We start from the raw sequence: 12,654 nt of genomic DNA, 5'->3' as shown, positions 1-12,654 counted from the left end.
CGGAGCCCTGGGGGCGGGGGGCGCGCAGCCATCGCTGATTTTGACCCCGCTCGGCCGGGCTGCGGGCCAGCCCGACCCCTGAATCCTGCAGCCGAGACACCGGCTCGTTCATGCTGCCGGCTGTCGACGATTAAACCAGAGGTTCAGATTATACTGGAAAAAGTTAAGTAACGTATACTTAGCTATTTAGTCATGGCTCATAAAAAGGCAGACATCTAGGTATAGACATTAAAAAAAGAAAACCACTTAATTTGACAAGGAAGAAACATTTTTAAGTGATTGCTGGGAAGAGACGGAAGAAGCCAACGTCAGAAGTTCAGTGATAGTTTACTGTGAGGGCGACAAAAAGGGCGCCGAAATAGCTCAGTTGGGAGAGCGTTAGACTGAAGATCTAAAGGTCCCTGGTTCGATCCCGGGTTTCGGCAGAGCCTTTCTTTTTCAATCCAGACATTTGAATTTCGTAGATTCCCTTCTGTAGAGTAGCCTGGCTCATTAATTCCGGCCCAGGTAAAGCCTGAGACTTGAAGGGCGAGCAAGAAGTGGAAATAGCCGTTCTGGGGCAGCCCTAGGTGGCTTCTCCTCCCGGCCACTTCCGGAGCGTCTCCTGGTCTGGCGTCGGAGGCGCTGCTGCGCGTGCGCAATACGGCGCGTGGGGGCTGCAGCCGCCCTGCTCCAGCGGAGAGCCGGAAGTGCAGCGATCCTGTGACCGTAGCGCCCCCGGGTGGTGAGAGGCGGATGCGCGCTGGTAGCCGTGAGAAAAGAGTAGATCTTTCTGCCGGGGCTGGAGAAGGCAATGGCACCCCACTCCAGTACTCTTACCTGGAAAATCCCATGGATGGAGGAGCCTAGTAGGCTGCAGTCCATGGGGTCGCTAAGAGTCAGACACGACTGAGCGACTTCACTTTCACTTTTCACTTTCATGCATTGGAGAAGGAAATGGCAACTCACTCCAGTGTTCTTGCCTGGAGAATCCCAGGGACGGGGGAGCCTGGTGGGCTGCCGTCTATGGGGTCGCACAGAGTCGGACACGACTGAAGTGACTTAGCAGCAGCAGTAACTTCTCCCCTGGAGAAGGAAATGGCAACCCACTCCAGTATCCTTACCTGGAGAATCCCATGGACGGAGGAGCCTGATAGGCTATAGTCCACGGGGTCGCAAAGAGTCGGACACGACTGAGTGACTTTTACTTTACTTTACTTCTGCCGGGGCGGGGGCGAAGCCAAAAAGGAAAGCTCGTTCTAAATTTCATCCGCGTGCATGCGTGCGTGCTAAGCTGCTTCCGTCGTGTCCGAGTCTGTGCGACCCTGGGGACTGCAGCCCATCAGGCTCTTCTGTCCGTGGGATTCTCCAGGCAAGAATACTGGAGGGGATTGCTTCTCCAAATTTCATCCGCAAAGCTTCCCAATTTGAAAAGCAAAATCCCTACTGTTGAATCAAATGGCATTCCTCTGATCTTGCCCAGGGAGGGAACCGGACGGCTGGGTATTTCTGGTGAAAATGCACCAAACTCAGCTCTGGGATGCCACGGTCAGGGTTACTTGTCCAATAGGTTAAAGCGTGGCAGCTTTACATCTCCGTGAAATTAATCAGTTCTCCGTCGCAACAATTTTATTTACAGTCTAGATCAGAAGTTCGCAAAGTGATCCCAGGGCTAGCAGCCACAACTTCACCTGGAACTACTTAGAGATTTAAGTTCTCATCCGCGCTTGATACCTACTGAATGGGAAACTGGGGTGGGCCCATCGCTAGTTATTTTAACAAGTATTCAGGGGATATAAAAATCGCGGGTTCTATCCGTTGGCCAAGGAGATCCCCTGGAGGAGGGCATAGCAACCCACTCCAGTATTCTTGCCTGGCGAATACTCCAGTATTCGGATCCTGGCTCAGCTCCCAGGCCTACACAATATGTATCAGGCCCCCGGACTCCCTTTTCTTTACTCAGAAGCACCTACATTAGCCTTGGAGTGGGTCCCACAGACCAGGGTCCGTGCCCCCAGCACATCCCACCACCAACACACACATCCAACATGAAAGCAAAAATTCTCAGAAAAATTAATTCTGAGCAGATGTCAAAGCTTTATTTCAAACTTGCAGGGAAAGTCCCCGTGGACAGTGGAGCCTGGTGGGCTATACAGTCCATGGGGTCCCAAAGAGTCCGAAACGACTGAAGCAACCCAGTACAGGGGATTCTGAAGCAGCTAAAGTTTGAGAACCGCTTATCTAGATGTTCCTTTCAGTTTTTAAAACAGCCCTTTCCTAAGACTGTTTTTGTGGACAGACTTTTCCCTTGTGCTGTCTTTTTCCCTACAAGTTTGAAATAAAGCTTTGACATCTGCTCAGAATTAATTTTTCTGAGAATTTTTGCTTTCATGGTGAATGTGTGTGTTGGTGGTGGGATGTGCTGGGGGCACGGACCCTGGTCTGTGGGACCCACTCCAAGGCTAATGTAGGTGCTTCTAAGTAAAGAAAAGGAGTCCGGGGGCCTGATATATATTGTGCAGGCCTGGGAGCTGAGCCAGGATCCAAAGGTAGAAGTTGTAAGCATGCAGATTTTAATTGAAGGAAGAAGAAATTTCAGTCTATTGTGGAGTGAAGTGAAAGTCGCTCAGTCGTGTCCGACTCTTTGGGACCCCATGGACTGTATAGTCCATGAAATTCTCCAGGTCTGAATACTGGAGTGGGTAGCCTTTCCCTTCTCCAGGAGATCCCAACCAAAGGATCAAACCTAGGTCTCCTGCATTGCAGGCAGATTCTTTACCAGCTGAGCCACAAGAGAAGCCCTCAGTCTAGTGGAGTCACTATAAAGGGGAAGATGCATTTTAGCGAGGTGATGAGTTGCTGGTCAACAGATGAAAGACAGTCACTTGTGGGACCTATGCATGAAATCTTGCATATATTCTGCTTCTCTTGAATTGAAAGGGAAGGCTACTCACATTATGAAATCTTGTGTGCACTCAGGTTGTTATTTCACTCATTGATTGAATACCAATTATATACCTCCCGCTATGTGATCCTTATAACTGCCCTGTGAAGTTACTTATTATTATCTTCATTTTACACATAACAGTGTAGGAGGGCAAGGATTAAACATATGTCAGGTGTCTATGTCCTAAATGTTATTAAAAGTGAACAGATGTTGGAATGTTTGGGTACATAAAAGTAAAAATAGCTTGAGTGAGTCATGTCCGACTCTTTGCAACCCCATGGACTATATATACAGTCCATGAAATTTTCCAGGCCAGAATACTGAAGTGGGTAGCCATTCCCTTCTCCAGGGGTTCCTGACCCAGGGATCAAACACAGGTCTCCTGCACTGCAGGCAGATTCTTTACCATCTGAGCCACCAGGGACATCCAGGGAAGAACAGTTGCAGGAGTAAACTAAAAGCTTTGCTGGTTAATCAGGAATGGTTCTCTGGGTAAGTAGGTCTTGATTGGGCCCTCAGAGGAAGGTTTCTTGGTTAGGGAAACCCCAAACTGGAGTGCACCCAAACATGCACCTGTTCAGATGGGAGGAGAATGGTGTGGGTGCCAGGCAGTGGCAGTGACTGTTCATTTCAGGCAGCCTGAGGCCGGATTGCCTTGTGGGCAGACACAGTAAGACTGTATCTGCTGCAGGAGCACAGACATCTGTATGGGAGGTGGGCTTGAGGGACACACTGGGTTAGAAGTCTGAAGAGCTGTTGGAAAACACATTTTAACTGAGTAACTTTTAAAGATCACACTGGCTTTCTTCAGCGATTCAGGAACCAGGCAGCATCCCTGCTAGGAAATAAAAAGGGGTCTGAGGAGCTGTTCAGAAAGCAGAAGGAGGCAGGACAGGAAGTTATTCTAGCAGAGATCTGATTGTTTCAGGCAAGGCCACCTTCCTTTGGGAGGGCCAACAGAGGTCTATCAGACAAACTGAGGGTTTCCCTTGTTGGCTCAGCTGATGAAGAATCTGCCTGCAATGCGGAAGACCTGCGTTCAATCCCTGGGTTGGTAAGATCCCTTGGAGAAAACTCCAGTCTTCTGGCCTGGAGACATGACTGATTGACTTTCCCTTCACTTCACCTCTGTAGGAGATGGAGAATTTCCCTCCTACCCCTCCCGAATTCTTGTGGCTGGACTAATAATAAAATTGACCGAAGACAGATTAACAAGAGAAAAAGAGACACATTTTAATACATGCTCATGGATGTCTCAGAGAAATGAGACCTAAGAAATGGACAAAGCGGGCACCTTTTTTAGTCTTTAGTTATTGACAGGGCGAAGAAACTAAGGCTTTGGGTGCTTAATTAGTGAAGAATCTAAGCAGAGTTTGGGCTTGGGGTGGTAAATTGAAACAGTAGCCAGGCTTGTTCATATAGGCTTCTGAATTCCCTCTCTCTGGTGATAAGGGTGTCCTCTACCTCCTGATACAGGGAGAGTGCCATTCACAGGGGAGATACTTTCCTGCTTCCAGGGAAATTTAAGAGGGTTCAGGGTCCCTCTAACATTGGCCATTAAAAAAAAATTATTTTTGACTACACTGGATCTCTGTTGCTGTGCGTGGGCTTTCTCTAGTTGTGGAGATGGGGGCCACTGTCTAGTTTCGATGTGTGGACTTCTTGTTGTGGCTTCTCTTGCCCCGGGGGCTTAATTATTCCTTGGCATGTGGGATCTTCCTTGACCAGGGATTGAACCCATGTCCCCTGCTTTGGCAGGCGGATTCTTAACCACTGGACCACCAAAGCTTCTTAAGTAGCTTTGATTCAAAATAATCAATATGCCATTGAGGCACATTTTGGGGTGACCTACCCTGGGCACTGGCACCTCACTACTGTGACCAGGTAATGCCAGACTGACTAGAGGATGATGTTCCTGGGAGAGGAGGAAGCTGCCATTTGGTTAGGTATTAATTCCTCATTCCAGTACTAACCAGGTCCAACCCTGCTTAGATTCCAAGATCAGACAAGATGGGGTGCATTCAGGGGGGGTTAGCCATAGACAAGTTAGGTATTAAGTCTCAGTTTGGTGACCTTGGGCTTAGCATAATTGGCTACATTTTGGGCCTGATAGCTAATTGTTTTTTGCTTTTATATTACATTTTTATTTTGCAAGAAAATAAAGTATGCAACTTAAAAATAAAATTAAAACATTAAGCAGTTCATCAAAATATTTCAGCCTACTGCATACGGAAACTATGATAGCTCATTTTTTTTTAAACAAGGGAACAGTTAAGAGGATATTTTGGGCAGGCCTCCACTGGATCTGTTTTCCTAAAAGGTTTTGCTGACTTTGTGGGAGGCAAGAATGATAAGGAGGAAGGTAGGCAACCTTTAAAAAAATTAAATATGTATTTTATTAAAAATAACTACATATGCATATATTTTTATTAAAAAATGTTACAAATGTATACATATACATATTGGGGCTTCTCAGGTGGAGCCAGTGGTAAAGAATCTGCCTGCCAATGCAGGAGACCCAGGTTCAATCCCTGAATCGGGAAGATCCCCTGAAGTAGGAAATGGCAACCCACTCCAGCATTCTTGCCTGGAAAATTCCATGGGCAGAGGAGCCTGGTGGGCTGCAGTCCATGGGGCCACAAAGAGTCACACACAATTGAGTGAGCACGCACACACGTACATGTATATTCATACCATGTGATTTTTTAACCTTAATATGTAAAGTCTACAGATGTAATCTGATCATTTTTATTGCCTTTCACTGCCATGTGACCTGCTGTAATAGATGTCAAACACCATCAGTTTCCAGTGGTGAAGGCTGAGAAATACTGAACATGCGTTGTCTCCTAGGGACCCTCTGATGCCAGGTATCAGGGGTGGTGTGTAGCTCTTTATAAACAGAGAGGGATGTAAAGGGTGAAAGTGAAGTGTGGAGTCAGCCCTTATTCCAGAAAAGAAATGCTTTCAATGGAAAGAACACCATCACATTAAAGATTTATAAGACTTAATGCTCAGCCCAGGTCTTTATTGTCAGCAGAAAGGTTGTGGATATCTCTTCTTGCTTCAGGGCCTTTAACTTGGGTGGTCAGGGGGAAGGCTTTTTTTTTCTTGTTTCCTTGGTGAGCTTTTGGAAAAAACCTGGGCCCTCTGGGTCATCTGATAAATTTCTAAGGTGACATGCAAGCATTGCTAAATGACTATCTCTTAATTATCCCAGATGCTATACTCATTTTAGGTCAGAACTAGGATATAATGAAACTGTTACAATTGTTACGCACAGTATAAAACTAGATGAGCATTTAATAATTCATTAAGGCTTTTCATGTAATCAATGTGTACATGCCTTAATGCCCATTTTATTAGTCTTAGGTCCTATTTCTACTCATTTAAATGTAGAGTGGTTTATAGTTTAGTTTCCTGTTATAGTATTTGTCCATCTCAGACTTATCTAATGTTGAAGTCTGACGTTGGTCAGAAATACAACTCCTGCTGGGATTGGCCTTCAGTTCTGGGAATACATGAATCCTGCACAATCATCCTTAATAGGTGATGTCAGAAAGGACTGCTTTGTTTAAGGGTAGCTCACTTATCTAACTGGAAATCTTGGAGGGTTGTTTGCAGAATAATGTTTGGGAGAGGGCCAGCAGACAGCCTGGGGAATGAAGCAGGACAGTCTGATGAGGGGCAAGGCTCTTCATAACAAATGCCCAGGTCTCATGTGAGTTCAAAAAAATTGAAAATTTCATATAATGAGTTGTCTTAAAGCAGGAGTGTGCAAATATTTGACTATTACAACCTAAATGTATTCTACAGTGCATTTGGGGCAACCCTGCCATTACATACTCCACTGGCCTTCTAGTCCAGAGAAGCAAAGAATGACCAGAGTTGCCATTTCCAGAGTGCTGTCCATGTGCCAGGCATTCTAAGATGGGGCTTCGAATTCTGGGTTGGGAAGAGCCCCTGGAGAAGGAAATGGCAACCCACTCCAGTATTCTTGCCTGGAAAATCCCATGGAGAGAGAGGCCTGGTGGGCTATAGTCCATGGGGTCACGAAAGAGTTGGACACCACTTAGCAACTAAACGGCAATAAATGGCAGATAAGACTAGTTAGTAAAGTTTATTACATAGGTTTTTCAGGTGCCATTTGTGGGCTGAGTAGGGTGTATAGTTGTCTCTGGGGATTAACTTCTGTCCTTTCTGGTAGAGAAGGAAGGGGGAACATTCTTACAAGTTTATGTCCTGTTTTTAAGCAAATGAGGGAGGTCAGAGAGCTTTGCTTGTATCTGCTTCTTCTCTTCTCATTTGCCTTTAATGCAAAATAATAATCTGCCAAAGTGGCAGGTTTGGGGTGGCATGTTTGGGGTGGCATGTTTGGGGTGGCATGTTTGGGGTGGCATGTTTGGGGTGGCATGTTTGGAGTGGCATATTCTGCTACCCTTGAGGCAGACTCTGCTACCCTTCAAAAATATCTACTGAGATGTGATTTCTTCTTTGTGTGTTTGCTGTTGCTGGTGGTTCAGGAAGGAAGAGGGTGGAGTAGAGTGAGGTGTGGACACTGCTGGCAGAGAGCGTAAAAAGTGTGGTGGTCTCAGTGGCATGGATCCTGTTGTCTCTTAATCTTAATTGTGTCTAGAAGCAATACCAGTATACCTGCCTCAGAATTTTAAAAAGCACTTTGCATCCTAAGATAGACAAAGACAGCCCCCCAGGGGATCTCTCTGTCTGGTTAGAGTCCCCATAATAAATGAAACTATGAGCTTTTCCTGAAAGTTATTAACTCTGTATTAAAGATAATTTCATTTACAACCATCTCAATGTTGTTATCTGAAGACAGGTAGTAACCTTTGTAGATAAAAATACTGTGACAAAATCACTTCTTCCCACCATGAACAAACTATAAATTTGATAACACAGCTCATCTTAGGTATAGATGTGGCTTGTTGGATTTTTTTTTGGATTTATTTAAGAGTTTCTTGTTTGTTTTCTTTTTAAGCCAGTCTTAAAAAAAACATTATTTATATATTTATTATTTGTCTGCACCATGCCTTTGTTGCGGCTCGTGGGATCGAGTTCCCTGACCAGACGGAACCTAACCCTAATACTGCATTGGGAGGGTGGAGTCTCAGCCACTGGACCACCAGGGAAGTCCCAAAGCCATTCTTTTTAAAACTTGGATTGCCTAATCTAACCTCTTAGCAAGTAGATTACTTTTTTTTTCTTCTAAATACTTTTCTTAGAGCAAATGTCTCCTTAAAGACGGACTCAGTGTTAGAAAAGTAAAAAAACAAAAAAAAAGAAAAAATTCAATAAAGTTTCAGGCAAATTGAAACGGGTTTAGCTGCTCCTCAGCATGTGGGATCTACCTGGACCAGGGAATTGATCCCATATCTCCTGCCTTGGTAGGCAGATTCTTTACCACTGAGCCACCTGCGAAACCCCTGAGCTGAACTTTTAAACCATATTTAGTATCCCATAAAGTATTGGAGATAATCTCACCCAATATCAATGATGTTTACATTCCCTAATTGGATTGAATGCTAAGGGATTTTAATGTTAAATCCATAAACTATATCTAGATTTGAACTATCTGATCTCTTATGCTAGGAATAATTATTAACAGAAAAGTTTGGTTTTGTTCCTTTATTTTTACAAAATGAAGGCCTGATTTATTTAGCTGTTGAGAAGGCAGGAAGGAAATACTGGTAGAGGGTGCATAGAAACCTCTCCGTTGTGAGCATTTTCTTATGTCAGGATGGCAAACTGCTCCTAGAAAAATGTAGTCAGGTGCCTGTTTATTCCACATCTAATTCTGTTAGTGTCTCCTCAATTAGTGTCCATCTTTCAAGTTCTCACTCACATTTTGCCTCTTCATGAAGCCTATTCGCCATAGATTAGGCTGCAATGGATTTCTTCCATTTTGATCGCCCAGAGCGCTATGCACTCTGCACTGGGCATGTGATTCTGTCCCATCTGTCATTTTCTGTTTCGAATGTGTGCTCATTTCCTATGGCAAAATGCCACCTCCTCAGAAAAGGTGGTTTGGACATCAGGGAGAGATAGTTGAGAGTCTCTATGTTCTAGTGGGAAAATGTGAGGATTATGGAGGAGTGCTCTGTGAAAGAAGTCATCTGACCGGGAATGGCTGGAAGGATGTGAGCTTATTCCCTGAGAGGTTGGAGGAGTGCTGAGATCAAAGAAGGAAAGGAAAAGGGCAAAGACAACAGAAAAAAAAAAAAAAAAAAAAATCTGGCAGTCTGGAGGGGTTGTGGTGGTGGTGTAGTCGCTCAGTTGTGTCCAACTTTATGTGACCTCATGGACTGTAGGCTCCTCTGTCCATGGAAGTTCTGCAGTAGGGGATGTCAAATCCTCTCCCTAGCAGAGGTGGGGGTGGAGAGACAGACGTTGGGACAGTTGATCTCACCCCTAAAACCAGGGAATCCTTAGAAGAGGATTGTTATCTCAGACCTCAAGAGAAACTTCAGGAGAGCCAGAAAGCAACTTCATTCCTTTTAAATCTGAGTCCTCAGTTGCATTCATGGTAACACTGGAGTGCTTCAACCAACCTGGCTGAAGGATCTGAATTGCGAGTCAGTGCAACAATTTATGGTTCATCGCCTTGAACTTTCACATTGTAAAAACAGACGATTCATCAAAGTTATGTGCATTTTTGACCTCAGTGAATGAAGTGGAGGAATGCAGTCCAGCAAGAGGCAGAGGAGAAGGCTGAAACCACAGGTGGGTAACGCAGCTCTGTGGATACACGTGGTGGGAGCTGCCTGGGCCTGGGCTCTGACCTCACCTATTGGCTGTGAAATGTTCATAGGTTCTGGCCTTCTCAGTTTCCGCTGGCCAACCTGTAAAATAGAAGGAAAAATAAATACTTATTTTTTAGGGCTCTTGAGCGAATTAAATGAAATGATCCAGGAAGTGCTCCTCCTGTGGCACCCGGCATCCTTAGCGCTCAGTTGGCGCCCCCTGCTGGCCGCTCTCTTCCCTCAGGGATGGGTTCAAGCGTCAGCTCCTGCCGATTTCCCCGGGAAATCTTTGGGTTTTTCCGCTTTGTACTTCCCGCACCTTATATGTTTATCCATCTAGATAATATTTCCTGACTGGCTGCTATCATCTCCTTAAGATGTCCATCATGTGCAAAGCAGAGAGCGCGCAGTCGGTGCTCAATGTAGATTTATCCAGTGAATGAGTACATTTCCCTTTTCATCCTCCTGGCAGCGGTGATGGTGGCTCATCAGCATATTATGGCTTCTGGCTGTACTTGTTTTTATTACTTTCTCTAAGAAGAGATCGCGGAGAAGGCGATGGCACCCCACTCCAGTACTCTTGCCTGGAAAATCCCATGGGTGGAGGAGCCTGGTAGGCTGCAGTCCATGGGGTCGCGAAGAGTCGGATACGACTGAGCGACTTGACTTTCACTTTTCACTTTCATACATTGGAGAAGGAAATGGCAACCCACTCCAGTGTTCTTGCCTGGAGAATCCCAGGGACGGGAGAGCCTGGTGGGCTGCCGTCTGTGGGGTCGCACAGAGTCGGGCAAGACTGATGCGACTTAGCAGCAGCAGCAGCAGCAGCAACAAGAGATCGAACTCTTTTGAAGGTCTGGGCCGAGATTCCTATTCCTTTTTTTTTTCTTTCTTTTTTTCAATGTTTATTTGCTTAATAATTATTTGGCTGTGCTGGGTCTTAGTTGCAGCTCCTGGGGTCCTTGCTCTTCCCTGGTGTATAAGAGGTCTTTAGTTTCGGCATGCAGTACCTAGTTCCTTGACCAGGGATGGAACCCAGGCTCCCTGCATTGGGAGCATGGAGTTTTAGTCACTAGACCACTTGGGAAGTCCCCCTATTGTTTTTCTGTGCCTTAGGTCACCCAGCCTTGTGCCAGAAACGTTCTAGGTTCTCAAGCAATGCTTCTTGACATCTATTGATTTGACAAGGCAATGGCACCCCACTCCAGTACTCTTGCCTGGAAAGTCCCATGGACGGAGGAGCCTGGTGGGCTGCAGTCCATGGGGTCGCTGGGAGTCAGACATGACTGAGTGACTTCACTTTCACTTTTCACTTTCATGCATTGGAGAAGGAAATGGCAACCCAGTCCAGTGTTCTTGCCTGGAGAATCCCAGGGACGGGGGAGCCTGGTGGGCTGCCATCTATGGGGTCGCACGCAACTGAAGCGACTTAGCAGCAGCAGCAGCAGCAGCAGCAACTTTTTCAGACAGACTAGAAAGGTTTTGTGGTTGATTTAAAATTATGGATGATTTTTAGTGTTTTTCTTTTGGTTTATGTATTAAATACTTTTTCACTTGTATTATTTTAGGAAAGGAAGAAAAAGAAACCTTCTTCAGAATTCCATGGATGGAGGGGTCTGGAGGGCTATGGTCCATGGGATTGCAAAGAGTCGGACACGACTGAGCAACTAACACTAAACCTTCTTCAACATGGGAAGAGCAGGAAACTGGGCCTCTGTGTTAGTGTCCAGAAAAAGCGTGGGGTTGTCTTGGCCTAACAGACAAGTCGAGGCATTTTGGGACCAGGATCTGCCAGGGTACTAACCTGCATTAATGCAGGTCATAAACCTATAAGGGAGGGTCACAGTCACACATTACATGGTTGCCGTTCAATAAATATCTTAACAACAACAGTAACTTTCCATCTTTCAAGTTCTTTAAGATATACTGACTGCTATTTTTAAGTGGAAGATTTACATAGCTTTCTAAATAAATAGAAAACAATGTAAATCTTCATCAACAGAGGATGAGATGGTTGAATGGCATCACTGACTCAAGGGACATGAGTCTGAAGAAGCCCCAGGAGGTGGTGAAGGACAGGGAAGCCTGGCATGCTGCAATCCATGGGGTCACAAAGAGTAGGACACGACTGAGTGACTGAACAACCACTAGATAAACAGGTTTTAGAAAACTTTCCAGATTTAATGGAGATTAAGAGCTAAAAAAAGGTTTTGTGACCCAAGAAATATAAAGAAAGCAAACAATCCAGCACAGTAGAAACATGTCTTAATAATGAAAACATTTTGCTTAATCCGCTAGTGACTAGCTCATTCATTCTTGCCAGTTATGAGGCTTTGCAGGTGTTGGCATTCCATAGATGTGCTTGGGAGGTCCCCTTTGAGAAGCAGCTCTTGGACATCACAGGCCCTGGCAGCACCCAGGACTTGATTCTGGCCAGTGTCAATGTGAAATCATTCGGTCCAGGCCTTTTGGTACTCAGCTATTTTCAGGGTTAGACCTATCAGCCTTGGATCCTAGCCATTATATCTGCCATTGTATCTGCCTTGTAGCTGACCCTGGTCCTTGGTAGCTGCCATATTTCTGTGCACATACTTTGACCTACTGGGCCTTAAATAAAGGGCTCACTTGGAGAAGGAAATGGCAACCCACTCCAGTACTCTTGCCTGGAAAATTCCATGGACAGAGGAGCCTTGTAGGCTGCAGTCCATGGGATCACAAAGAGTCAGACATGACTGAGAGACTTCACTTCACCTCACTTCTATAGCTGTAGAAGGATTTTGTGTTACTTACTATCTTCTGAGTTTGTTCTTAAAACGGTTTTGGAAGCATAGCCCAACTTTTCCTGGGCTGAGAGTTATACTGTTTCTAGCTAACACCTTTTTGGGCTGCCTGTTGAGGAGCTGAATTGACTTCAGTTTTCCATAGGGGCTCTGTGCTCGATGGAAGGTATTTTCCATTGAAGAGGGCAATCTA

The 12,654-nt window shown here is 45.3% G+C and overlaps 1 long non-coding RNA gene and 1 other non-coding gene across 2 annotated transcripts; both read left to right on the top strand.

Annotated features, from left to right (window-relative positions):
* Nucleotides 1-352: 352 nt before the first annotated feature.
* TRNAF-GAA (transfer RNA phenylalanine (anticodon GAA)) lies at nt 353-425 on the top strand. The gene has a single exon. It is a non-coding gene; the product is annotated as a tRNA-Phe (tRNA).
* Nucleotides 426-9,446: 9,021 nt separating this feature from the next.
* Nucleotides 9,447-11,573, top strand: LOC147361851 (uncharacterized). Its single transcript, XR_015138357.1, has 2 exons — nt 9,447-9,661; nt 11,250-11,573. It is a non-coding gene; the product is annotated as an uncharacterized LOC147361851 (long non-coding RNA).
* Nucleotides 11,574-12,654: the final 1,081 nt, after the last annotated feature.

This window comes from Bos grunniens, chromosome 12 (assembly GCF_055505025.1).
Source record: "Bos grunniens cultivar Pamir isolate PY7600 chromosome 12, Bosgru_T2T1.0, whole genome shotgun sequence".
Taxonomy (NCBI): Eukaryota; Metazoa; Chordata; class Mammalia; order Artiodactyla; family Bovidae; genus Bos; species Bos grunniens.
This window is presented reverse-complemented; position numbering and strand designations above follow the sequence as displayed.